This window comes from Hypomesus nipponensis, chromosome 12, assembly GCF_054491055.1.
Source record: "Hypomesus nipponensis isolate SF chromosome 12, ASM5449105v1, whole genome shotgun sequence".
Lineage (NCBI taxonomy): Eukaryota > Metazoa > Chordata > Actinopteri > Osmeriformes > Osmeridae > Hypomesus > Hypomesus nipponensis.
The window spans coordinates 10,134,812-10,162,043 of record NC_140372.1 but is presented as its reverse complement, the minus strand read 5'-3'; the positions used below and the strand labels follow the sequence as shown (position 1 = coordinate 10,162,043).

General features: G+C 41.4%; 1 long non-coding RNA gene across 1 annotated transcript in view; it reads left to right on the top strand.

Moving 5' to 3' along the window:
* LOC146261039 (uncharacterized) overlaps window positions 1-27,232 on the top strand; it is a 108,063-nt gene that overhangs the window by 27,869 nt on the left and 52,962 nt on the right. The window lies entirely within an intron of this gene.

Sequence of the window (27,232 nt, the reverse complement as noted above, 5' to 3'; positions counted from 1 at the left end):
ACTAACTTGAGGCATTTTTCATTCTAAAGTACAGTATCACTTGTTTTGGGGGGTGTTCAGCCGTGAGAGGTGAATGACAAGATGGCAGCAACGAAAACACGCTCGATGGGATGTTTGGAGAGATTTGCAATGTGACGACGCTCACACTGACACAGGTGATTTGACTGTCAGTTTGGAGATCACAGCCAGATGATAAAATGTGTTCTTGATGTTATGTATCCTGGCTACTAAATGGCTTACATTCTATTATTTTGTGATGTGACCCTTTTGTAACGTTGCTGCTAAAGGAAGTGAATACCCGTTGATTAGTTTTTTACTGCAACCCCATAATTTCTGTAAAATACATCTGAGTTGTTGGTTGGAATGTCTCCTCCCCTGTTCAGTGATGGGTGTCGGATAGAGGAGGTAGTATTTATGTGTGACACTGCTACACAACAGGATATGGATGCCACTGGACATGTTCTGGGGCTTGGTGGCTCTCGGTGTGGATGGTCTGTTAGAAGTTATACAATTCTTAACAGATAGGGGAAAACGCGAGAATGTGCAGGAAGTAGATGGTACTTTTTATGCTTTGAATGAACAACTTCACTTCAAGCAATGAGTAGCCTTAGCCTTAACCTTGTCCATATATGGCTATTTTGATTTTTGTCTTACACCTAACTTCGACATCAAAGCCATAACCATGAACAGTCCGTACTTAAGTCAGTTGGGGCAAACGTCTGGAACAGAAATAAATGTTACCCCAAAGGATGTTGCGATACCTGGACATATGAATGCAAAGTGGAGTCCCGGAGATGGATTGCTCTGACATGAACATGTAAAGAAAGTTTCAAAGAGAGTCTTGGAATGACACCAAGTGTGCTGTGTTTAACCTCCTGTTATTTAGAACAACTTTGCAGTTCCACTGGGGTGGGATTCCTCTGCCACTGCCCCAATTAGGTATTGGGGGCCCTTGGCAACAATAGAACACTCTGGATAAACTGTGGCGTGTACAGCAGTAGACTCATAAAAAAACTTGACAGCTTGAATGCAGATTCTCTTTGTTCAGTCTCTTACCGGTCTTCCACATAACATATTCACTGGTTATTCCTGTGAAATATGCATGAGCCCTATGCCTAAAACAACCGGGGGATTATTAATAATTAATACTGGCCCCTACTATGTCCGGTGGCTCCTCATCATGTCATACTGGAATAGTCTTACCAAAGGAAATCCCTCTCTTTGAGTCTGTCTGTGCTCATTTCTCAAAGTCCAGGCACATAGCTAGTAATAACACACTGGGACAACTCAAAGTGGTGAGTGGAATATACTTCTGGGAAACTCCTCGTCCGTACTGGGTCAAGCATAAAGTGCACTGAGTGAAATTTATAGATGGTTTGACTTTAGAACCTTGTTTATGTTAAAACCTGTATGTCGGTCAATACCAAGGGAGCTTGACTTAGGGATGTTCTCCCCTAACTTCCATTAACCTCACTGCTGTACAAAGTCACTTGTTTGCTCTCAACCACTTGGCCCCGGCCTCAGAGGGAATAAATAACATGTTTGAATGTTTACAGTTGATGTTCCGGTGACTCACATGTATGTAATAAGTGGGACAAATGGAACCCTCAATTGCCATGCTACCTCTTCAACAGTTACATTTGTATCTTTTATGAATACATGTGGGATGTCTAGTATGAATACTTAGACAACAGTGAAAACGCTCTGTTAGTCACTAATAGATCATACAGTGCTCGGGGTTAAGGTCAGATATGCAAAGTCAGTCATGACCAGGTTAAGAAATCTGTCAGGATAGACATCCAATGCAGGCAGGATGGATGTGAATGAGCTCCGGTAATGAATTGTCAATGACATTCGTTGTCAATTGTCTTCACGCTTCTTCCGTGTTTTCACCCCACTAAAGTAGATTGAATATTCAACATATCCCTCCATTGTTTGCCTCTCCCTGATTGTGCTGGTGTGGATAATCAAGCCCAATACGGCTTACGGGGGAGGAGTGTTGCATGTTGGGTCTCAGGCTTCACTCCTGGTTTGATACGGCTCGTATTTTACCCCGTGGGCCGCATCAGAGTTACACGCATGGAAGTGAGACTATTATGTCAGGCATTGCCACAAAGCATTCATGAGTAGCTGCCATCTCCTGAATTCATTTCCTGTGTTTGATAAGCCAAGGCCTGGTGGGTAAATGAGTCGAATAACAAAGCAGTGAGACTTTGACGAGCATCGCCGATCTGTATCTTCTTTAGCATGATGATGAGCAGAAGCTGATTGTATGCGGGTTAGCTCTCACGCGTGCATGAATGCAACCGCTGCCTGTGAAATCTTTCGCAGCGATAGGGTCAGTTTAGAGTCCACAAAGCTTTAACACCAGGCTCCCTGGTGATTATGAAGAAGCCAAAACAAACAAGGCTTTGAGGCCACAGCTTTGTCGATGCTCAGCATGTCTGCAGGAAGCTGGGCCTTTCTGAACCACAAAAGCTGGATGGAGGAAAGCAACGCCTGGAAAGTACACACGAGTGCAGAGGTTCCCTGTCCTTCTCGGAAAGGAGAGATGACAAATCCGTTGTCCCAACCAAACACCCCTCTTTTTCTTACTCCTCTTCTTTCCCCCTCCATTTCACGCAACGCCATGCAGCATATTCCAAGAGATTTGGCGACACCCAAGCTCAAAAGTCCAATTTTACACTCACGTCCTGCCTCCTCTCACCGCCACCAAATTGACTTGGAACGTCTGTCAAGGAAAGACTGGATAAGGCTTGCTCCAGTAGAGTAGAAATGTTGCATTATACCCCCAGTGGCAGAAGCCAGTGTTGAGCCTCATTTCCTCCAAGCTTATCTTTTGGTGGCAAACATCCCGCAGTGTTTGCGTGCACTTGACACAGGAGAATCAGTGGAAACAGAGTGGAAAGAAAGCATTTCCTCACCTTTTTGGCCCGAACAAGACCTATAAGTGTTAAAATGTATAATCCCGATTAATCCAGAGTTTGTGGAAATCCCTTATTACTCTACTGAATTAGCTTAGTGGTTTTTAATCCCCTTATATAGAAAAGTAGCACATGCCCACTCAGAAGCATAAACAAGCATGCAAACACACACAAGCACACAAACACACAAAAGCACACAAACACACAAAAACAGCACTTTCATGGCGCCTGGGCCTTCCCCTGACAATCACGTGTTAGATGTTACAGCCAGGTCATATCAGACTGTCATTTTATAGCCATATCTTTTTGAGATTTAAATCGGCAATCTCTTAATATGATTCAATATGAATCATGTATGAATCGTGAAAAGTCATCTTGACACTTTAACATGACACACACTTGCAGATGTGTGCACACACACAAATATTGGTACACGTAAACAGAACACTCTACTCCAAAGATGATACAGGTCATGTGATGGAAGACCCTGAGGGAGACTGAGGTTTGCTGCCTCATATTCTGAGTCATGGAGCTGTGCAATTACCAAGGGAACAGTGACGCAGACACTAAACATGGCTTCCCATGGTCCTCAGAGGATAGCTACATTATTTGATGTTGCCAGTCGCAGGGGTTGACTGTGCCGAACACAAACATGTGTCTCATGAATAAAGTAACGGATCCTGTTCATTGGACAAAAAAAAATATATTTCTTCACTAATATTTCTGTGGGTTATTTGCTCTGATGATAGACACTGAACATGGTGAATCTACTCCCTAGGTTGAGTTCTCTTATTTCTGGTGGGGTCAGGCCAGGCTCATTTTAATCCACCTGCTGTCTAATTCCAAGAGTTTGGGCAGAAAGAATACCAGCCATCCACAATAAAACCCTAATGATATTCTCTGGGAGGCTACATTTTGACTTTCTCCTGTAACTCTGGCGTCTGGACTACAATAATGTCTGAGGAGGGCTCTGAGTTTATACCTTGTTAAACCTCTGTCGGGTGTACTTGGATAAGAGGCTGTAAATGATTCAGTCGTTATTGTCAGGACCTGCTTTCCCTTGCTTCCCAAGGAGAATGTGACTTTAAGGAATATTTATAGGAGACAGGGGACTTGTTACTACACACCTTCTTTGACCATATTTGTCTACATTTTAGGGTTTCTTAGTTGGCATATGGGGCCGAGTGGTTTGTCTCAATTGGTTTCCTAGTAACAATCTTAAATGTGAAACTTTTGTTTTGATTATTTGTTTGATTCATCAAAAAATGTGTTCCAGCAAGCGCAAGCTCAATCGACACGTTGGCATGTTTTCTCCAAATATGCAAATGTGTTACAGTTTTAACAGCCAATTTTCTAGTTTAACTGGGTTGTTCTCTGACGTCAAACATGTACCTTGCCACATTTGGCCATGGTCCATGCTCTCCCTCTTGTGGATATCCAATGGAAGCACATCTTGATTATGTATTTGGGTTCTTAATATTGAACTGTTTTGCTATTTCATGCACCATTAACATGCATCAAATGTAGAGAATAATGAGGGTAATTGGATTTTAAATTAACACAGTTGATCATTTGTTGAGTAGATGGATGGGGTTATTGATGTGTGTACCCCTCCCAAATTGAAGGTACTCTCACATCATCACTTCCTGGTGTAAACCTAGTAGAATTTCTACCTTTTAGACAATATATAGCTAATGGCCACTTCTATTATATATGACTCAGGTGTAAATAGCTTTGGTTTAGAAAAGTTACTTTGGATTATTTTGAGTTTTAAAGCTTAACGGGTTTGGCAGTTTCATCGAGTTTACTGAAGATCAGTCAAGCAAATAAACTGAGGTCACAGCGCTATCTTCTCCTGGCATCAAACGCTTTATTAAAGAGCCTTTAAAAGGCAATTTGAAAGGACCCCTGTGTGTCCTCCAGACATTTTTATGTGTGTCTTGTAAATTACCTGCATCCACCCCAATTCCTGTACTAGGTCAACTGCGTCTCATCCTTTTAGTTGGGGGTTGGAGTCAGGGAGGGTGGAACTCAAACGCCCTTTCTGGTGACCTTCATGTGTCCCATTAGTCGGTCACTCTCTCAGATTCAGAGACAGTGAGAGAGACGGAAAGATGGAGGTTGAGAGGAGTAGACTGTTCGCCACTTGTTCTGGTCAAGGGAATCCTGTAATGAACTGAGAAAACTGAGGTACTCTATGGTTGGGAGCATATTGGTTGTAAAAGCCTTCAAATATTGATTTTCAAGCATTTGTTTGTTTTAGGTGGAACAGTGTGCTCTGTAGTCTGTGAATGGGGGCAGGCGCGCCGTGGATACCTTCAACCTCTTTGGAGGAAAGTTTGCACCTCCATTTCAGGAGCATATTGGCAGATGACTACCAAACAGAGGGTGGTTGACTGGGGAGGATGAATGGGAACACAAAACAGATTCCTTTGGGTGTCTGTTTTACTGTTCCCTTTTTTGGAGCAACTCCCTTCACCATTTTATAAATACTGCAACTATAGCTTGCAGAGTGAAATTAAAGACTCACCTTCCTACCCTTACACCTTACCCTCTGTGGCTCAATCTTTGAAATGCCTGGTAGTTACGGCATTTCTTATCTTCCTGTGCACAGGTTTCCATGGTTAGCCCTTTGCCCTCCCTCCCCTTTGCTGTCATTCTGAATGAAGACCGCAAGGAGCCTACACTGCCTCAACACTGTGGCTGCATGCTGTCACAGGTAGACTTGGCAGGGCAGCCCAGTGTGGTGCGTCGGACTGGCATGGCCATTGTGAGTCACTGAAGCATGCCGCGGCTGTGAAGTGCTTGGAATCCACAACACGTCTGCAGGGCTACAGTGCTGAGTGTGTAGGGCTGCCACACAAGAGTTGAACACAACTGAAAGGAAATTGGAGGTCAGGGAATACTTTGAAATTAGGTGAATTTGTTTTGGAAAAGTGCAAAGTTTTTTGTTTTGTTCATAGAGTAGAGAAAAAACCTACAAAAATACTTTGCCAGCATTTCAGGGAGTTTTTTATTTTATTTGAACACTAAACCTAGCCACGACGCTGCCAAGGAAACAGTGATTCTTTAACCAATGACATTTTCCTGCTTCTACCTGAAATAACTGAAAGTACCAAGTGTACTTTCCTTTTGATGATTGTAGGAATGAGTCACAGAAATTAATTATGCGTTTTGTATAAACTGAGGAATCATAGAAAAGCTCACCTTGAGTGATTTCACATATACATAAAACATCAATGAGGGGTCAATGGCCTGAAGTTGGGGTGTTTCACAAATTAAAATTTGGATTTTGCTAATAGTCTTTCCGAGGTTGCTGTTCGAAGGTTGCTTTTCCTGTTTGCTGAAAGAGCTTTCTGCTGCCCTCTATTGATCATTTGTGAAATTCACCATAAGAATCATCCATTCTAAATACCCAGTATTTACTGTAGTAACAATTTAATTCAGGATCAAATGATTGATGTATTGTTTAAACATGTTACATGACAGTGGATTGTACTGGATAGGAAACATATCTCAGGCATAGTAAGAATGTATCTGACAACACGAGTACTGAACTCTTGTTTTCTTGGGATTAACCCTACACTATGGAGTTAACACTGAGCATACTGACCATTTTCACCCCTAAACTCCCATTCTCAATCACATGGCTCTAGAGACACTCCACCCACCCACATATGTTTGCTCTGTCTCAAGTTATTGTCAACCGGATTTACTTCAAAGGGTTGTAGAACCTTCTGACAGATACAGTATGAGTGGTGACATGATGAAAAAACTTTTATTATTAAAATGTTACATTTGTTTGCATGCTCCACTTGACTATAGTCAGTATTTTATTAGCTTGGGATATCAATTAGATGTGCATGTGCCACCACCCTAACCATAAACCTGCAAAGGGCAGATTAATTGTGCCGCAACTCAGTGTAGTCATGACATAGTGATAAGCACCACAGTGTTAACTGTGAATAAATATGTACAATTACAACAGTTTACCACTCAATATTTTAGGGGTTCTGTTTACGCCCAGGTTTATGAGTTCACAACTCGACGGGAATTTGATTTCCCCTAAAGTTTAATGTTGTTATGAATCAGAAACTGGTGGAGATCAACCTCACAGATGTTTAATTATGCTAAAGCCTTCTTTCAATGAGGAAGTCTTGTTCAATTAATCACATTGATTACAGCAGCAGACCCATGTATAAATCATTAATACACAGGCCAATCTGTCATCAATGAAATCTAATGGTCTTAACAGCCCCCAAAAAAAGAATATAAAAAATGATGGAACAGATGTCCAAAGTATAACCTCATCAGGGGTAGTTATGTGACGTCCCTTACAGGAAGCAACCACTAGGTGGCAATGTTGATCCAGGCAAGGAGTGGTGGGTGTGTGGTGTGTGTGTGTGTGTGTGTGTGTGTGTGTGTGTGTGCGCGTGCGTGCGTGCGCCCGTGCGTGCGTGCAAGAAAGATTTGAGAAAGGGGGAGAGAGACAAGGCAAGTGAGGGAGAGCAGGGGATGGGTTGAAAGAAGGGATGGGGGGTGGGGATGCTGTAATGCGATATAAACATGGTCGCCGTCTCCCCACTGTGTTAATTACTTTTATCATCATCCTGCGCATTTCAGGGTCAGCAATACAGGTTTTTGCACACTTTACACAGCATCCTTAGAGGAGATTGAAATCCCGAACTGGATCCTTTAGAACAGCACAGAGAACATGGCAACGCGAGCATGTCTTGTTTACAGGTGCTCACGAAAAGCAATACACTGTGCCGCACCATGAAAAACATTTACCAATCAGCCTCTTCCCAGGAGAGAACAGAGAGAAGGGAGACATAATGAAACTCACATCTGTTTTGGCTTCCATACTTCTCCCTCCCCACCTCCCCACCTCCCCTTTCCCTTCCTCTCACTCTCAGTAATGTGGAGTGGAACACCATAGGATGCCAGTGCCATAATTCTATTTACTGCATACAGTAGGGATACGAGGTGCATTTAATTACATGGAGTAGCTGGGTGCATCCACCTACACTACGTCCATGCTGTGTGACTGTGGTGAAGGGTTTAGCACAGCCTAGTGAAACATATGCCATCGTTCTATCCCTAATTGTGTCAGTCAAAATGTAATAACTGTCTCTGGTATTCTCAGACATTCCACACTGGAGGGTTTATGGCTGGGCAAACGTGTGTCAATGGGGATAATACCAGTCGGGGGATGTGTGTGTTAGTGTCGGTTTTCTCTTCAACAGACAGGTTTTGTGTTCTTTCATGTTTGGTTATGGCACTAGCTTGTTAGCAGCTGATGTTAATTACCCTGGATGGCCCAAGTCAGTTTGAAGCCAAGCTCTCATTTTTGGTTGGCTTCATCTCTGTCTCTTCTGATCGGCCCGCTCTGTGGGGGACTGTAGCGTACAGCGCTGTGGCTGAGCCGAGACGCACACACGCATGTCTCACACTTGTCGTGTGCTGTGATGCGCTGTGTCTTCTTGTTACTGCCTGTGGTCATGTGAGCTACATGCCAGGCTGCTGTTTTCCACGGCCCAGCACAGGTTGGCTGACCGGGGGGGAGGTGTGCCCAGACATGTCAACCCATGTTAGCCTTGCAGCATCTGCCAAACATAGATTTATTTATTTTTTCTCTCTCTCAATGTACATTCTGCGATGTTGCACTTTGAAAATAACCTCTGTGGAATTATGGGCACTGCCGGTCAGTCAAGGAACTAACAATGCATCCATGAGTTTGACTCGTGCACAAACATGTGCTCTGGCACAGAGGCACACACATGCGCAAGCAGCATACAGCAAACAGACATCATCCAGCTACAGTGAGATCACTGAATCACTGCCCTTCTCCTATCATTGCTGTAAATGATAACACACAGTACAGTAACATAAAAATGGTTTGTTTACAAATGCAACCTCATGACAATGATATTTACAGGCTATATTGTAAATATGACTTTGATTTCATGTGTTAAAACTGCATCGGAGGATAATATACATGAACTAACCATGATTTATTGCGCATTTCTTTGAAGAGTGGAAAGCAGTGAATCCATCCGAATGCAGCCAGAGATACGTTTTCGTAATGGCACACTAACATGCCTTTCAAGATATGGTAAACCCACACAAAGGGAAGGATGTGAAGGAGAGCTTGGGTGTTCAGCGGAGTCTAGAGAGAGAAAGAGACTACCCTTTCAGACACTGTGTAGGGGTGTAAAAGTGTAAAAGGGGCAAAAAAGGGACCCCACCGTATAAGTACATTTTCATCACAAACACGCTTGCCATTTCTTTACACGCTGTCACAGGAAGTGACATGAGATATCTCTCATTAGAGAGCTACATTGCCCATTAAGATTGCACACTGTGATGAGAGCAAGAGTGGATATGAAACATGGGGTGAAATTGATCATTAGTTCTGATTACAGAGGGTTAGCCGGGCTTTGCAGGCAAGCTCCTCGTGTGTGGGTAAAATGTCAACATTTGTGCACTTTAAGGGTCAGACACAAACAAACCATTGGCCTGGTGTCTTGGCATCGAAGGAGACAGGTGCCAGGACAAATCAGATGCTCGCTCTGCTGGGTAAACCTACCTGAGTATCAGGAGTACTCAGTGTCTGGATGAGCTGATATGACTGCCTGGATACCTGCAAAGGAATATACATATGTACGTGTACACTCTCACACACTTGCACACAGACACACAGTCTTACACACAGGCAAACACGAACGCGCGCGCACACACACTTGAACACGTTTGGATTGATATCAACACAAAAAGGAGACTTTAACAACAAACTAGCCTAGAGGACTGGTACTGTTGTGTTTAATGATGACTAAATTGCCACTTCTATCTCTCTTGAGACCTATGCTTTGACTGTCTTTGAAGATAATTGCTACAGCACTGTTGTGAAGACCAAAACAGGACTGACAGTGGAAAATTGGGCACTGGCATTGGTTTTCAGTGATGCATCCCTAACCACAGTCTAGCACATAACCATCCATGTTCCCATCTTCTCTCTACCTCTCTCTCCTCCTTTCTCCTCCCTCACACTCTAACCCCGATATCCACAAAAACACACATGCATACACCTTCACTAGACTGCCAGCGATGTGTCAGTGCGTCTCTGATTGTGGCCAAGTAAACTGGAATCAAGGGTGACTGTTGGAGGGATGAGACCCCTGTACCGGAAAAACTCTTCTGGCTCACTGCTGTTGTTAAGTAGCCCCTTGGGGGGGAGGGAAAGGGGAAGGGGAGGAAGGGGTGGGAGTGGGAGTGTAGGGGGGGTGTTAGCAGTCTGCTGGGCTGTGAAGGGCTGTGCTCACCTTGGACGGACGCAGCTGTCAGCTTAGTCTGGATAAGACCCTCCAGTCTGTTTGAGGGAGGAGGAACCTGTGGAGAGTAGGACCGAGAGAGGGCCCTCCCATTACTAGCCTGTGACCCCCACGCCCGAGACCAAATCCCCAACACACACACACACACAGGTCCATTCTCTGTAACCCCCCATCATATACACACACCTCTGTTTCACTCAGGCCTTCCTCTTTTCATATGTCCTTACATACTCCAACACCATGTTGTCATGGCTGCACATAAGAGCCGTGAGTGCAGTCCTTTCTCAAAACACCTGAAAGCCTGAGTGCATTCGAGTCGTCCTCACAAGACACACTTATTTCTTCACGTGACAAGTTTGATGGGTACTGTAGCCTTTGGATAAAAGCGGTGCCTTTTCTCTGTGCAGCAACACAGCTCAGTTACGCTGCTACACATAGATTAGATGTGCTATTTCAGTACTCTTAATTGCTCAGGCAAACATGACTTACTGTATGACACAAATCATGTGCTGTAGAGAGAAGACATGTCATCACACAACCAAATACTGAATGTTTTGATATTCCCTGAGCACCAAGAATTATTCTCCAGGGAGAAGGAAGGATGAACAACGCTTTTGATGATGACAGGTAGCTAAAAATGCTCCCGCCTGGGATAAAATTGTGATTGGTAATGATTTCCTTTTTTGTTCATTTCATTCTGGTGGACACGTGATTAAATGCCACTTAAGCATTTGGGTGCTGACCAACAGAGTAAATTGAATGCTATTGTAGGACACAACGCAATGGTAGTCTGCATTTATATCAGTCAAAAAGAAAAGCTATTTGTCTTCTGTCTGGGGGGCAGAATGGGGTAGTGTTCAGGATGTCAATTAGCAACCAGTGGGTATGAAAAAACACAAAGATTCTTTATCAGGAGAATAGCAGTGCCACTGGCACTATTCATAAGGATGGTTGGTTGTCCTTGGTAAAAGGCTCAACTGCATGCAGTTTGTATATTGACGATTTTCCTCGGTTTCTGTGTTTTGTGTATTTTGTTCTGTGTATGATTGTGTATTTTCATTGTCTTTGTTTGTGTACAGTCTTTCACAAGTCAAGACATTGCTGAGATCAAGAAATTCGTAAGACAAGAGTGAGGATAATGTTTGTCATTGCCCTTATTTCAATGTTTCCATAAACTTGAGACAAATTTGGGAACCTAATCATCCCTGACATATAATATTGATCAGAATAGTAATCCCATTAGAAAGTATTGATCCCCTTGAATAGATTCCCTCAGTCACACACACATCAACATTAAATTTGTTTTAATCTGTTAGGGAAAAAAGGGTATTGACCTTCTAATAGATAGGCACTGCTACATAGTTGTAATCATTTTGTTCAGATACAACCAAAAAGTAGGAACTGTAATTACAAGGAAGTTATTTTCACCTGATAAACTTGACACATGACAGTATCTCGGCTGTTTTCAAGTCTATTCTCTTTGTGGGAGTGATGATGATGGTCCCTATATACATCTTAAAAACACCAAGTAAAGGAAGAGACTTCAGGAATAAGAGCATTGTTGTCGGATCCTCTTATTCAGACCTGTGAAACATGACAAGGACACCAAATGATCAGCCTTGAGGGAAACAAGGGTTTCTATTCTCCTCCCTGATAAGGCAACATCATTATTTAACTGTCAAGCAGAGACAACAAACCATTTGAGATAAAAGAAAAAAAAAAAAAGGGTTGACATTTGTTTTTACACAGCTTGTCTGGTTTGTCAGGTGCCATAGTGCATTCTAAATGTGCCGCTGTGGTAGTGATTTTAGAGCCAGTGTCAGGTCATGTCTTTCCTGCTGCTCTGTCTTGGGACTCTGTATGTATGAGACTCCGTGCAACATTGTATCTCCCCCCCTGGTGTGCCAAGGGAGCATGCATTATGGAGAAGGCAGAGGACACAGAGAAGCCTAAACGGGCTACGGAGGAACATATAGTGTGGCCGAGTGTGATTCAAGGAAGGATGGAGAATAAACAAGGGAAGTTCATCGGTACATCAAGTCCCCCAAAAATCTCATTTATGCTCAAAGCAGAAGCTGAAGGTCTGATTGTTCCACTTGTGGTCATTCTCATTGTATATTTGTTTCCCTGGATTATCAATGATTGTCTGTGCTGACACACAACAACATCCCAGGGGTAGAAGTCATGACCAGAGTGGAAATCTTCTCATCTACTCAAGAAGGCAGTGAAACATAACACAATTGGGGACTAGCAGGGATCGAGGTGGATAGCGAATAGCACCCTATAATTGACTGAGACAAGTTGGAAATGAAGGCGGACTCGGCGAGAAAACAAGGATTAAGACTTAATTCAGCTTTGTCAGAGTCAAATTGACTGAAAGAGGTGTGTTTGTTTGTGTGTGTGTGTGTGTGTGTGTGTGTGTGTTATTATCACTTTAACTAACTTTCTCAGACAAACTAGAAAAATAAGCACAGACTGGTTTAAAGGGCCATATGCAAATGTTTCCATTATTCAATGTATCTTCGTTGGTAAACAAAGAGGGTGGCTATTGTCTTGTCTCACATATTAACAAGAGAGTGGACTGACCCAAGTTAAACGCTGGGTGAATATTCTGATATTGTGGCTAGACAAATTGGAAACTATTGTCTTTGGGGTGAACTCAAATGGTTGGCTACCATTTCAAAATATGACTCAACCAGAGGATGTATCAAAACAGTCCTGGAAATCGGAACCCGATCGGTGTAAAACAGTAGTTGTTGCAAATAGTTCCTGTTACCCAAGATGACAGAACACTGATATTTGGTCTCTGCTCCTCGTATTCATCTGAGACATTTCATCCTTTCAGATCGGTCCTTTCAAAGGGGGTGGAGACAAGGCTGGAAATCTATTGATGAGCACAGGAACATGTCTGGCTGCTCTGGGACAGAGGGGTGCAAAGCCAAGCGTGGTGTTCCAGCAGAGGGGCATAGCCTATGCTGTTTCATCTCAAGTGTAAGATGTGGGGAGAACCCTGAGGACAGTGCCACTATGTCTGTCACTGTGGGACTTGTGAGAACCTGGTAGTCCGACAGTTGAAAGGGAAAGTTGTGAGTTTGTCTACCAACTGTCACAGCTTGTCTACGGACTTGTCTGTCCATGCCCTTTGTACAATGGCCCAGGAGCCCAGGGCAAAAATAAACAACACTCCTGGAATGAACGAAATATAAAAGGAAATGACTTCCTCCAACACGACTCATACTGAGCTTTAATATAAAGGCTTAATGTTGCATACGTTTGCAACACTTTTTTCCCCCATTACATCCTTAAATAAGGCTTTCATCGCCACTCATTGTCTGAATCTGAGTGGCAGCGTTGTCTCTGCAGAGTCTGTCAAAGTATACCACCTCCCTTATGAAAACAGAGGGCTGTTTTAAGATTTTATGACTCTCACACTTTTTCTGGATGCAATGAGCACAACAGTACCACTGCATTATTCTTGAACAGCTGTGCTAGTCTGTGTTGTGGTATCCCTATCAGATGTGGGAATAGACAGGGGGGAAAACAACTCCTAAAATCACAGCAGACAGTTGATTGTTCTGTACTTGAAAACAGATGAGGGCAAGAACACCAGTCCCATGACATTCAAACATTAAACACAGACAAACAAGGACTAAGCAAAGCCAGAATCTTTTTTTTTACAAATGTGTTTTACCGCTGATGATTAAAATTCGCATTGAGCTGCTTTACAGAAGTGGAGGGAGACACTGAAATGTGACATAGAGACATGCCATGGGGATATCTCTCAATGTGGAATGGATTAAATGACATACAACTCCAACCAATGTGTCATGACCTCTCTAATTCTCTCCGCATCGAAAAGGAGAACAAGAAGGCCTGGTGTGGATGTTGTGAGTAGCACCTGGTCCGGTGTGAGACCCAGCCTCTGCTTGTGCACTCAGAAACCTTCCAGGGCTGTTACAACCCCTCCAAATGCTTGACTGAGCTGGCAGAGCACAAGACAGGGAAATCATCTAACACAAGAAGCCCCTGGGGTGTTGAGGAGAAAGGCGAGCGACGGCGCTCCCTCTGCAAACCAATTAGCAAATGACTCCCTGCACCCCTGCTCTTGGAGACAGAACAGGGAAGCATGCAGGGTGTGTGTGTGTGTGTGTGTGTGTGTGTGTGTGTGTGTGTGTGTGTGTGTGTGTGTGTGTGTGTGTGTGTGTGTGTGTGTGTGTGTGTGTGTGTGTGTGTGTGTGTGTGTGTGTGTGTGTGTGTGTGTGTGTGTGGGTGTGGGTGTGGGTGTGGGTGTGGGTGTGGGTGTGGGTGTGGGTGTGGGTGTGGGTGTGGGTGGGTGTGGGTGTGTGCATGATTGTATGCATGTGTACATACTCGTATGATCCTGTGTGTTTATGCATGTTTTTTTGTTTGTGTGTCTGTATCAAGGGGAAATCAAGAGCCAAACTTGTGCTCTGTCTATTGGTTGTATTGATAAATAATGAGATGGTGGGTGGTGGACTAGATACATAAATAGACAGCAAAATTAACATGTGAATGTTTGAGTACAAGATGTATAATTATCATGCCATGGTAGCTTATGAGGAATAAACACGTGAAAGTGGGTTAAGTCTATAGGAAATCATAACCATGGTCTCTTGGTCACAGTCAATGGTGAAATCAACCTCTCATTCTACAATATGAAGTTTCTGGGAATGGAGCCTTTGTGGCTTTCACACAATATACCTTCAAATATGCCAAATATTTTCTTTTTTGTTCCTTACAAAGCCTGTTATATGATTAGTATTCCAATTCACCAGCCTTTTCTATAGCATTTGCCTTAGAAACCTTGAAGGAGTGAGAGAAAAATAAGGAGAGGAAGATAGAGATGTGGGCAGGGGGGTTGGGGGGTTTAGATGCTATTTTTAGACCTGAGCTGCATGAGTCATTCAAAGCAGTGCTCAAATTGAGACCCAACACTTGTGTGTGTGAGGTGGGGAGCAGGGTGGAGGGGGGGGGAAACAAAGGAAAACATTTGCGCATCGTGCGTAAAACCTGCCTGTCAACAAGTGACATATTTAATATGTAAGGCAAGTGGTTCAGTGATGACGCAGGATTACATAAAGCTCCATGAAAAATCATTCTTAATTGCAAGTCCATAATCTCAAATGTTTACTGTCACGTCGACAAGACCTGTTCCCTTTCCAGCTATTGACTGTTACATTTATTTATAGACTGGGTGAAACTCCAGAACACTCATGTACTGACATTGTCATAACTTCGTATTATCTATATACTAAACATAAGTCAAAGCAGGACTGTTAATAATAACAATGTCGGTTTTTACAGTGGAAACTTGCCAACGTATTTTAGGAGGAACATCTAAAATGATGGTTGCCCCTATCGTGCAATTCTTTCTCCAGGCTGGTTGCTAAGTTAATACAGATGATCTTTTGCCTCACAATGAGGAGGCAATATTTTTACGTTTACACACTTAAATGTATATGCATGGAAATATAAAGATTTAAATTAAGATTTGAGTCTGAAAAGGGTGGAAATCATCATCGTTGACAATTGAATGAAACGTCACGGTCCCGTTGAGTTGCTCCCCTTTGGCAGTGTTCCAGTGATATACTCTATACTTTATTCATTCTCTAAGTGAACTCCGGGATAATGGGATGGTCTCCATGATTAGTCATCATAACCCATTCATCTGTGAACTGGAGACCATGCAACCAAAGACTACCTCTCTAATCAGGCATCAAGAAACCTTTTTGTATGTTTTTTTTTTTTATGATTTTGGCAAATTGTCAGAAAAGTCATTTCTAGAATGATTAAGAATAGTTTTCAAAATGTTGCCATGTGAACCCTGTTCCCTATCATCCCATTCTGATTCATCTTCCGAGCCAGCCTTATCTGCACTCTGTGCTCCTTCTCCACATTGCTTTTTTCTCTTTCCTGTGCCGGCTGATATTTCAGGGAACATTAGGTAATTTTATTTCCAACCCTCTGAAGTTTTACTGAGAAAAGATGAGATGGTCTTTGTCGAGGGGATGGGATTTGTGCTAGGAAGGGACCTTCCTAGCACAGGAACCTTCCTAGCACAGGAAGAGCTGAAGGTGCCATTCATGAGGTGTTGGGGACTGAATTGATGGCATATTTCATTGCGATGCAAAATGTCCACACATGAATAAAATGTTTTCATGCTAACATATAACTTCAGAGAACCATTGCATTCAATGTCCTACTCTAACTTACCCTAACCATTAAATTGTATGAAGAATTCAAAGCTCAAAGAAAGTGAATCCTTCTGTAGACTTTTGTAAAAAAAAAAAAAAAAAAAAAAGGTGTTCTCTATCTCCCTAGGCACAACACTCCTGTAGAAAGGGTTACTGATCAGCATAATAGAATAGCACTTTATTGATTGTGACACAGTCCAGAAGGCCAGAGGAAAATAAACAATGTAAATTTACAATTAACAGTATACAGTAGTGCAATTATCCTTAACATGAATAAGAAGGGCAGACATGCTTAAGTTGTGCAACACACTGGTGTGATGGAAGTGTGTTAGTGGAACTTTGCAACCTTTGCCAGGGGTAGCATTAGCATTACGGCCAGGGTCAGGTTAACTCGACAAAACAAAAAGAACTACCGTTGTACACCACAAAAGAACAGTAAGGTTACAAGTACTATACTTGTAGGCCCCTCTTTACATGCACTTTTTTCACAAGGCGCACACTGTTTTCGATGTGCTTCAGTTGCATTTACGTACTTTTGTACATGCAAATGTGTTTTCTATACAGGCTTGAAATTGGAAAACTGACTGATTCCAACAACAAACATATAACGTGCCCTTACCAAAACAGTTTGGCATAATGTGCTTTGCTAAAGATTAACCCCTTGGGTCATTAATGACTAGTTCAACACAATAACTGGGACATATTTGGAGGACACTTGACCACTGTTTGTTGACCTACAGGGTGTGTGGAGTGCAAGATCTGAATGTGGTCCACCAGACTCGTCTAAGCTAAAAAAAAAAACAAACATTACCAGCAGAGTCCTCTGTTGCCACCATTTCACTTATGCCAACCAATGAATAATTCACAAGTTCATTAACCTGAGCAATTTGCCCACAGCCTTCCCTCTGAGTCTAATGTAAAAATGCGCTATTTGTGGAGCTCAACCAGAATATGTTGAACTCAGTGAATTTGAAGCTTTTTCTCCAGGGAGGCATTGGGTGTTATATGTGAGATGTGATGTGTGTTTCAGTATGTCCCTGGAGACTTGAATGGTTACATTAATGGTGTAATAGCAACACAAGCTTGGAAGAGCCAGTTACAGATGGTCCAGATGTCTAATTCACCGCTGGCCGTTCCATAGCAAAGTGCAGAGGTTTACACCAGCTACTCAAATTCTGAATATATAAGATAAAAAAATAAAAAATTGCCATAGCAACATAACCTGTAATTTCCCCTTGGAGATCAATGCAGAACTTGCTATTGTAATGCACAACTCCTCATTCACAAACACATTCTATCTTCCATATGTTTATCTATTTCATCTCAGTTCATGACTAATGCTTTGTCTAGACTACAATGTATAGACGGCTCTCCAATGATTCATCACAATACACCGCCATCAGATAAAAAATACAGCACATAAGGGCAGAAAAACATCAAGACACCGAGGCGTATGTATAGATTAAAGATAATGTCACCAACGTGGTACAAAGACAGTCTTTTCTCTTGGACGTGGTACTTGGAACCTTGACCTGCTTCTTATCCTGTGTGGGTCTCTGTATCTGCGGTGAGCACTCACCTCCTGCTGATGAGTTTGAGCTGATTGAGCCCGTGGAAGTGAATGCATTGATTGAACCAACTCCTTCTCATCCCACCAGGTGTTGAGCTTTTGAAAATGTGTGAGTTGACTCACAAGGTTGATTGCGGGTACTTGTGTCGAGTGGAAGTGGTACAATGAGTTAGAAAATGGAATGAAACGCTGTGACAAGAAATATACATTTTAATCCGACTTTGATGCAAATTTCTTAATAAAAAAGACTGTTCTTCAAAGGTTGTGTTTGGTCACTAGGGATTTGAGTTGGTTCAGTTATCTCCATTGTTTACCCACCAATACATTTCTGATGGTGAGTACACATTTCTGATGGTTTCTCTTGGACGTCTCATGACAGTGCAAAGACTGATTATGGTGCCCCACATGGCACTCTGCATCACATCCACATCTGTACTGCTTCCATCCATAGCTGCTTTGAACCAATCTGCACAGTGTTGATGTTACTATGACTTTACTGATGTCCACTGATAACCTTCCATGTTGCATTTGTGCAACAATGCTTGAAGGCCTGATTATGGTAGTATACAAGACTATGTTTCAAAACTACTGTTTGACAACATATCATGACACAAATGTCCCCTTACAATGTGACTGAAAGTTGCAGTCGCCGCAAGGCATTAACATCATCCTAGCTGTAGCTGTACACTAAAGTGTTTGTTTTGACCTCTGTTATGTTACTCTATGACCAGTAACTATACTGGAGTTTGCTTGTAAACAGTGAACATTACAAAAGTCAAAGTTTTTGACTACTCTTATGAGGTTTCACTGGATTGGTCTTGTTTGTAAAACTTATGGCTTAATGACACTTACAAGCATTGTAAACAAGTCCTGGTAAATGCACTTGATGATTCAAACCCTCCTTTAGGCTAGTCAGTATCCTGTATGTATTGTGGCAATCCTGGAGCTCAGGGCAAGCCAGAGTGATCTCCCTGGTCACCACATTATGGAGAGAGAGAGTCACCAAACTTGCAGCAATTTTGAATCATAAAATAAAGTGAGTGCTGTAAGAAACTCAAAGTAATTCATACTGTAAATCCGGTTCTTATGATGCCAATCGAAAACTTGACCTTTTAGATTGCCCTGGGGTTTATACAAATAAATGGAATTGTTTCAGCAACTGTAGCTCTTACATAGGACTTTGGAAGCAGGCCACACATTCCATGTGTCAATTTGCAATGTGTAAAAAATGTCAAGTACATTTATTTTCTTGTTTGAGTGACAGAAAGCCTTCTTTTTAAAACACTGCTCTCTGTCTCTGTCTATCCTCTTTATCTCACCCTCAAAGTAATTATATCAAATAATGCTGATAACTATGCTTAATTTGGTAAGTTATGGTTTGTATAAAGCTGCATCAATTCAAATGACCAACAACACTATCTCTGCAGATGTACAAATATGTGAAGGATGATGTTTAGGACAGTACCAACATAGCTACAGTGCTGTGACAGGTGTAGCAGCTGTGCACTGGAGTGAACCTTTGTGCAGAGTTATATTCTAAACTTGTGTAGTGTGGTATGCACGTTTAAGATTAGCAATACTTAATTTATAATAAAGTATAGTTGTTCTTGGGGGCACCACCGTGAAAGGGACAGAGGAAACCTTGTTTAATAATATTGAATAATAGCACTCGTAATAATCAGTCTAATCTTAAGTAGTGAATTCTATGAAAGTAGAGCAGATCATATAACGTGAGAGATGTGCGAGTATTATACACAATTATTTATTTAAGAAAATGTATTTATAGTGAACACATACCAGAAAAGTTATGTACTGTAAAACAATACAGTAGGCCTAAATTCTAATGAGAGCGCACTACACAATGGCTGCATAGAGCGCGTGTGGAGAGGGAGGGGGAAGAAGGTGAGGAAGAGGTAGAGAGGAAGAGGCCTCTATAGAAACAATGGACGATCAATGGCAACTGACCTAACGATGGTTAGGTTAAATCATTTGTAAAATACAATCAAACATCAAAAATTAAATCACAACATGCCAATATGTCACAAGTAAGAAATATTGCAAATCACAGTTACTTTTGTTGGTTTGAAGAACGGAGTCAATGGTTCGTTATGTCCAACGAATAGAAAACTGAATCTCTCGTCAAAATTCTGGGCGCTCAGTGAATGTGCAAGTTATGAGGAATAGGTCAGAGCTACAAACAAGCGGGGGTGATTGTACGTTTGGGGGTTTAATACTCCAAAGAACAGGGGGTTATCCATGTGAAGGTGACCTCTCTCATTGGTCAATTACTTTCACCTGGGCGTCATCCTGGGATCTGCCCAGAGGTGTGAAGTGGCTTTTAGCTTTGAGTTCCGTTATCTAAAATGTCCATGGAATGCTTTAAATTCAGAATGTAACAATGAAGCGTTCATAAATGGTTTTGTTAGTATTATACGATTATTTTGATATCAAGGTTGACTGACTTAACTATACCTGAAGGGAAGTTACACTCAAACGTCAATTACACAACGTTCTAAGTAAATGAGAGAAACACACATTACACATCGACTACTCTCATTGAATTAGTGTCCTTGAGCCATGGAGTCCTTGAGAATAATTTTGTAAATCCACGAAAGAAAGTTCTTCCTTATAATTCTTTGTCTGATACTGCGAGACCATGTGGCCTCTGTTTCTGACCCCATGCTGGGTCAGGGCTTTGAAGCTCCTGCTCTGGGAAATAAGGACAAAAGGGGGAAGACCCTTTCATTGTTGGGGGTAGGAGAAAGGTGTGGATGGTACCGTGCTTTGTCTGTTAACTCTCTGCCACACTTGATTTTGTTAAAAACATTGTCAACAAGTTGACTGGACCAGCGATGACTTGCAATACCGTAGCCAGAAGTTGACGGTCTGCACGTCACTGGGGTACTTGACAACGCTAGGGGCTTTCTTAACAGTGTAAACAGAGCGGATAAGCACTCTATTGAGTTGTCTCATCTTTGACAGTGGTAATGAACAAAGATTATTTTGGACTTGATTTCACTTATAACATGCCTCAAAGTGTTTGGGAACAAAATGCTCTTGTAATGCATCGATGTAATTAGCATAGATTACAAAAGCATTCAGATGATAGCATATTCATATCACCACTGTGGGCTCTGCCTCATCTTCAGGCCTTCTGCTCACAGATGCAGTGTAATTGTTATTTATTGATGGACTAGAAATATCTCTGCAAAACAGACGGGTGCCCTCAGGTGATGTAACTTATCCCTGATGGGGATCGCTTCAATTTACATTTCCTATGCACTCCTCAGTCATTGTGGGGGACATGTTACCGCTAGAGTTTTCCTTTTGAGAGTACAGTATCCTGTGACATTAATTAGTGGCTCCATTAGATGTTTTTAATCCTCTGAAAGGCCATTTAATGGTGGTACTTGGAACCTTGACCTGCTTATTATCCTGTGTGGGTCTCTGTATCTGCGGTGAGCACTCACCTCCTGCTGATGAGTTTGAGCTGATTGAGCCCGTGGAAGTGAATGCCTTGATTGAACCAACTCCTTCTCATCCCACCAGGTGTTGAGCTTTTGAAAATGTGTGAGTTGACTCACAAGGTTGATTGCGGGGACTTGTGTCGAGTGGAAGTGGTACAATGAGTTAGAAAATGGAATGAAACGCTGTGACAAGAAATATACATTTTAATCCGACTTTGATGCAAATTTCTTAATAAAAAAGACTGTTCTTCAAAGGTTGTGTTTGGTCACTAGGGATTTGAGTTGGTTCAGTTATCTCCATTGTTTACCCACCAATACATTTCTGATGGTGAGTACAGCTGGCAAGGCACGGATCAGTGGCGATTTGCCTTTTAGGTAGGTTTGAAATGTTTAGAATGCACTACAAACACTATGAGACCAAAAGCACCTAGTTTCAGTCCCCAGTTCACTGTTCTTGACTTTGATCTTTTGCCTACGAAACACCAACCATTGCAAATCAATATATTGAGTTGTCAACAAAAACACAATTTTAGTTTTCACAAAACAAAACAAAAAATAGCAGATATGTTGTATATATGGTATACCAACCGTGACATGCATTCTATTTTGCAGTAATAGCTGAAAGTTCCATAAATGAAAAATGCAATTATAATAGGTTTAGCAAAGCAAGGCATTTATCTTGGGTGCAGCTAGGCATGGCAGCTTACAACAATAATCCCATGGCTTGCTTACAGTAATGTTGCCTGGTGATACTAAAACAAGACTGAAAACCCATATATCTGAGAAACGTATTAATGTATTAAAAACGTATTTATAAAGCCTGTACACACTGACCAACTTTTTAACAAAGAATTATTGCAACAATTCTAGTATATTGTAATAAAACATCCAAGAACCCAGAGTCACAAAGAGATATCCCTCTTTGGTGTGTCCATTTGAATATAGTATGAAAAGTAATGATGGAAAGTGTAGGACAATTATGAATTTCTGACAGACTGTGGGCTTCCATGTTCTCGATTGTTTCGGTTTTTGTCCGTCTCTGCTTGCCGTCACACATCTGGCTCCCCTAACCCTCAGATAAAGTCCAGAAGTATCTACTGATGTGTGTCAAGAGACTTCCTGTTGTGCACCATGGGAAGGAGGAGAAGTTGTTTGAAATTGCTTCAAAAGAGACTACTGTGTACCGTATGTGTTATGTTGCAACATTCAACTAAAATGTATTTCACAGATAACTGGGTGTTTAAAGAGGAGAGACAATATCATATCTAATGAATAAAAAACGCGATGAATCAACGTGATGAATCAAAAACAACATGCAAAGTAACTTCTGCGCTGGAGTTACATCCCACAGTTTTCCTCTGGATAAGAGGGTGGTGCTAAGGACTCACACGGTGGAGGAATATAAAAAGTGAATGGTGATAAATAGAGTATGGGTAATGAACTCTATAGTGTAGATGATAGGCTTTGTGTCAGTGATGTTGATAGAATCAAAATGACATGGAAAGAGACTGCTTTTCTCTAAAGGCTTTTAGGGAACATTAACTGTGCACAAGTAGGCGTCCACAAAAGCAGGAAAAAACATTACAATCACTTTGAAAGAGATCACTCTCTGGTGGCACAGATTCTTGCTGTTTGTCTTCAAAGTGAGAAAAGGGTTCAGTCTATAAAACCGTCCCTTGAGCTGGTACACTGTTTTTTCTCCCACCCGCAATCTTGCTTTTATCACTTATTTCCTCTTTTTTTGCCAATAAATTATATTGTTTTTCTTGCACAACTGGAAATATTGTGTGTTATCACCGGCTTCTTCTGTACTTGACTTTGGGCAAAACTTTACATTGTGGTTACAGTTATTAAAAATGTCGTTTCAGGAACAAAGGAGTTGCCATTGCATGTTATAAATGTTTTGAAGTTGGCCCGACTTTGCAATTGTGAAATGCAAATCCCAAACTATAGGTGATATTGATTTCAAGGGCACTAATGGTGACTAATGTGCTTAAACAGTATATTATTAAATTTTGTTAATCAGCCAATTGTGATGCATTGTAATGGCAGAGCTAATTTGTCTCAACAGGCTCCCCAGACATCTTGTTAAACACCTGTCCCAAGGAGACCCAATCAGCTCCCTTCTCCTCTCATTATGTTCTGTATCAATGTGAAGCTTAATTAATAACCATTATTGTTGAAATATGCAGATTCTAATTCTGTTGATTCCTCCCTGTGTAAGACTTCAACCAATCTTGTGATGAGGTGATTGCTCTCTATTGTGTTATGAAGGTATATTTCCATGAAGCGCTATCAGAGCTCTAGTATTATAATCGAATCAGTCAATTGATTTGGTTATATAATTCCTCCTTGTTACATGTGACAGTAGATTTTTGTATCTCAGTTAAGGTGAAGCACCCCTAATCTGAATCCATTGTTCCTTAAAAAACTACAAACAAACATAGGACATTATTTCATACAACTGATTTAAACACTGTGGGTTTTTTTTTTTTTGAATCATGATTCTACTTGAACCTTGTTGATTTATAGAAAGATGTGGCACAAATACATAAATAATCATAAATAAATATGGTCTTATACACTGTGAATACAACAGTATTTTTTTTCTCCAAGCCACAGTGATACCCAGGTGGTAGCTCAATCCTTTGTGGCATACTGTTCCAATTACTGTTCCAATTTAATAAGATAGCATGCAGAACAGTGTGTTTTTAAATAGGTTTGAATCTATCTTTGACTCTTTTATTCGATCGAGTGGGGTCATATCTGTGGAGCACTATGTGAGCTGACAGTTCATCAACACACCGCATGCTGCTCCAATGCAACCTGACGGAAGTTGTATGACTCATACCCTCCCCTAACCCCTTGTTTTGCTGACATGGCATGCATGGTATTCTTTCACAATTAGGTGTGGAAATGACAGCATCTGTTCAGCGTCTTGTAGACTGGTGCACCGTGATCACTTAAGGCCAGCTGGCTATGTTCTCATTTGCATCCTTAATTCATAACTGGGAAGCTTTTTCATTGCATAATGAACTCTGTCCTGGCCTCATTATAAAAGCACCAGCAAGTAGCACGCATCCAACATCATTCCTTTTGCATGTCTGTATTTTACTCCACCAGTTTGTCTCCAATACGATTACCGGTAGTTGATTGATAGATACAGTGCACTTGAGATGCATGTTAAAGTTTAAGCTAAAAGTATGGACAAACTTCTTCCCTGAAAGACGCATCCTCTGAAATGTAAATACATTTTCCCTAACAGATAATGGTGAGTGCCAGTCTCACCACTGACTCACTCATGTTAGCCTCAGGTAGTACTCGCTATCATAATGTGATGAGATGTTTATCAAACACTTCTTTGCTCATTTCATTGGTCAATGCTTGGTAAAGCCAATTAATATAATGGATGTTGTTGAAGGTGATGTAATGCTTATAATTACAATAAACATAACTTTATCCACAAAAGGACAAACAATTGTTACCAGTAGTACTGTACTATCTACATTAGTTGCATTAGTGCCACATCTGTCACCATTACTTGGACAGGAAAAAGGAAGGTAAATGTATCCTTAGTGGTTGGATGCTCACCTTAAAATATCCCACATCGCAAGGCTATTAACTATAGTATATGAAAGCGAAGTGGCTGTAATATATTCCAGTTTAAAGAGGGGCCATTATAAGGACTCGACTCCCTTCTCCAGGATTTGACTCTGTACTGACTAGAGTTAAAAATCCAGTCAGCCCTAACTACCCTCTAACTCTCATTTCAAGGATAAAAATAACATAAGATTGTCGCAAAACAGCTTCCTCAGATAAATCCAAAGACTAATCCATAGTATCATGCCACATTGTAGCAATTATAAATTAGTCTCCATAGGTATTAATCAAGTATGCTGCACTTTGGAATTGGCCATTTGGCAGCAAACTTTGGCAAATACATCAAATCAGAAGATGTTTCGAAGGGCTGACTGGAGGTGTTTGCAACTAATGAAAAGTTTGGCTGTGAATCATTTTTGGATGGAGAATCTGGCAGCAGTGTATGAGTTAAAGTCTTCCTTTTTACTCTCTCGACAGAACGCCAGCAGTACCGTCCTTAACCTTGACTGTGCATTCTAGTTTACATCCTGGTAAAGTGCAACCCTATTGTTTTAAGTGCAGACTAACAAGCAAACCTTCACTGCACACATGAAACACTTTATCTTAGCCACAGGAACAAAGACATCAAAACTGACCATAGAACTGTAATTCCAATAACTGTTAATCGCAAAAACTGGTGAACTGTCTTTTCTTGCTAAGTAACATGTTTAAATGTGTAGTCATTATTATAAAGCTCAGTATTTCCACATGTCAGTATGTTGGTATTTAGGGTATGGTTGGCTGGGATAGGCGAGGGGCATTAATCCTTTAATTACACTCACTCAGGTGACATCAATAAATTGAAGTGGCATCTCCTACAGCATGCACTATCCACACAGAGTACAGGCTAGAGCTGTTTGGATTATCCGTGTTTCAGACGATTTTTCCCACATGGATCTCATGAGGAGAATTTAGGCAGAGGAGTTTATGAATTATGCAAGGCTGAATGGATTTCAAAGCTCATAAAATGAATGTGATACTGATTGTAGGGAGGAGAACTGTGGCAGTCCATCCACATCAGCCAAACTACTAGAAAAGTGGGTGATTTTTAAAAACTTATATCTGCAAGTTCATGACAGATGTCTAATGGGACACTTGAAAAATTGTGAAAACCGGGTGATCACAGATTCACTCAAAATAAATGTGCTTGATATCATCAGTGGTTACTGCTATCTGGTACATTGTAATGACAGATATAAAAATATACAGTAATTAAATTGTCCTCTGAAACTAAGTCATCTAGACAGCTGTGAAGCAAGACACCATCATATTTATGGCACTTGCCCAATTTAAAAAAAATGCATTCAATTAATTTTTCACTGCTTACAGTGTCCCCTTTTCAGTCTAGGTTGTGACCAAAAGCTGTCACAGTAGTTGGTCTGCCTCGATTTTAAAAGTAATTAGTGAGGAATTAATAAGGAATACAGTATATTATCACTTTGAGGAAATGAATACACTACTGTGTGGAACAAACTTTTTTTTTTTTTTATGTATTTAATTTCCACATATTTCATGTTTGCTTGGCGTATTATACAGTATTACCAGTGATACTATTACACGTTATGATCAGAAGCTCTTTCAGAGTAATAAGGCAGGCAGTGGTGGTGTTGATAGTCCAGCACTAAGTGTTTGATATTGTACTGCCATTGTGTCCTACATCTCCTGGTGTAGAGTCTGGCTCCCTTCAGCCCCTGTTGGAGCATCGCCCAGGCATTAGGCTTCATCCCACCTGTTTGGCACAACGCTCATGGGCCTGCAGGGCTCAAATTTGAACCCATGCCTCTCTTTCAAATATGGAGACGACAACATCTACAGACAATACGAAATCAATTCGGAAACACACGGGGCACAATATTCCAACGTGCATTGCAATCTGCGCGGCGACGGCATCCTATCTGCATTGGCAACATTGTGAGAATCTGTATATCAGTGTAGAAAACTCTGAGCTGGAATCCCAAGACAGACACACATAACAGGATCATCTCAAGGTAGAATTGAATATTCAATCATCTCCGTCCCTCTGTTGTGCTGTGTAGCATCATTATACTGGAGAAGGCCTTGATATTGGGCTTGTGCTCCCTAAGCT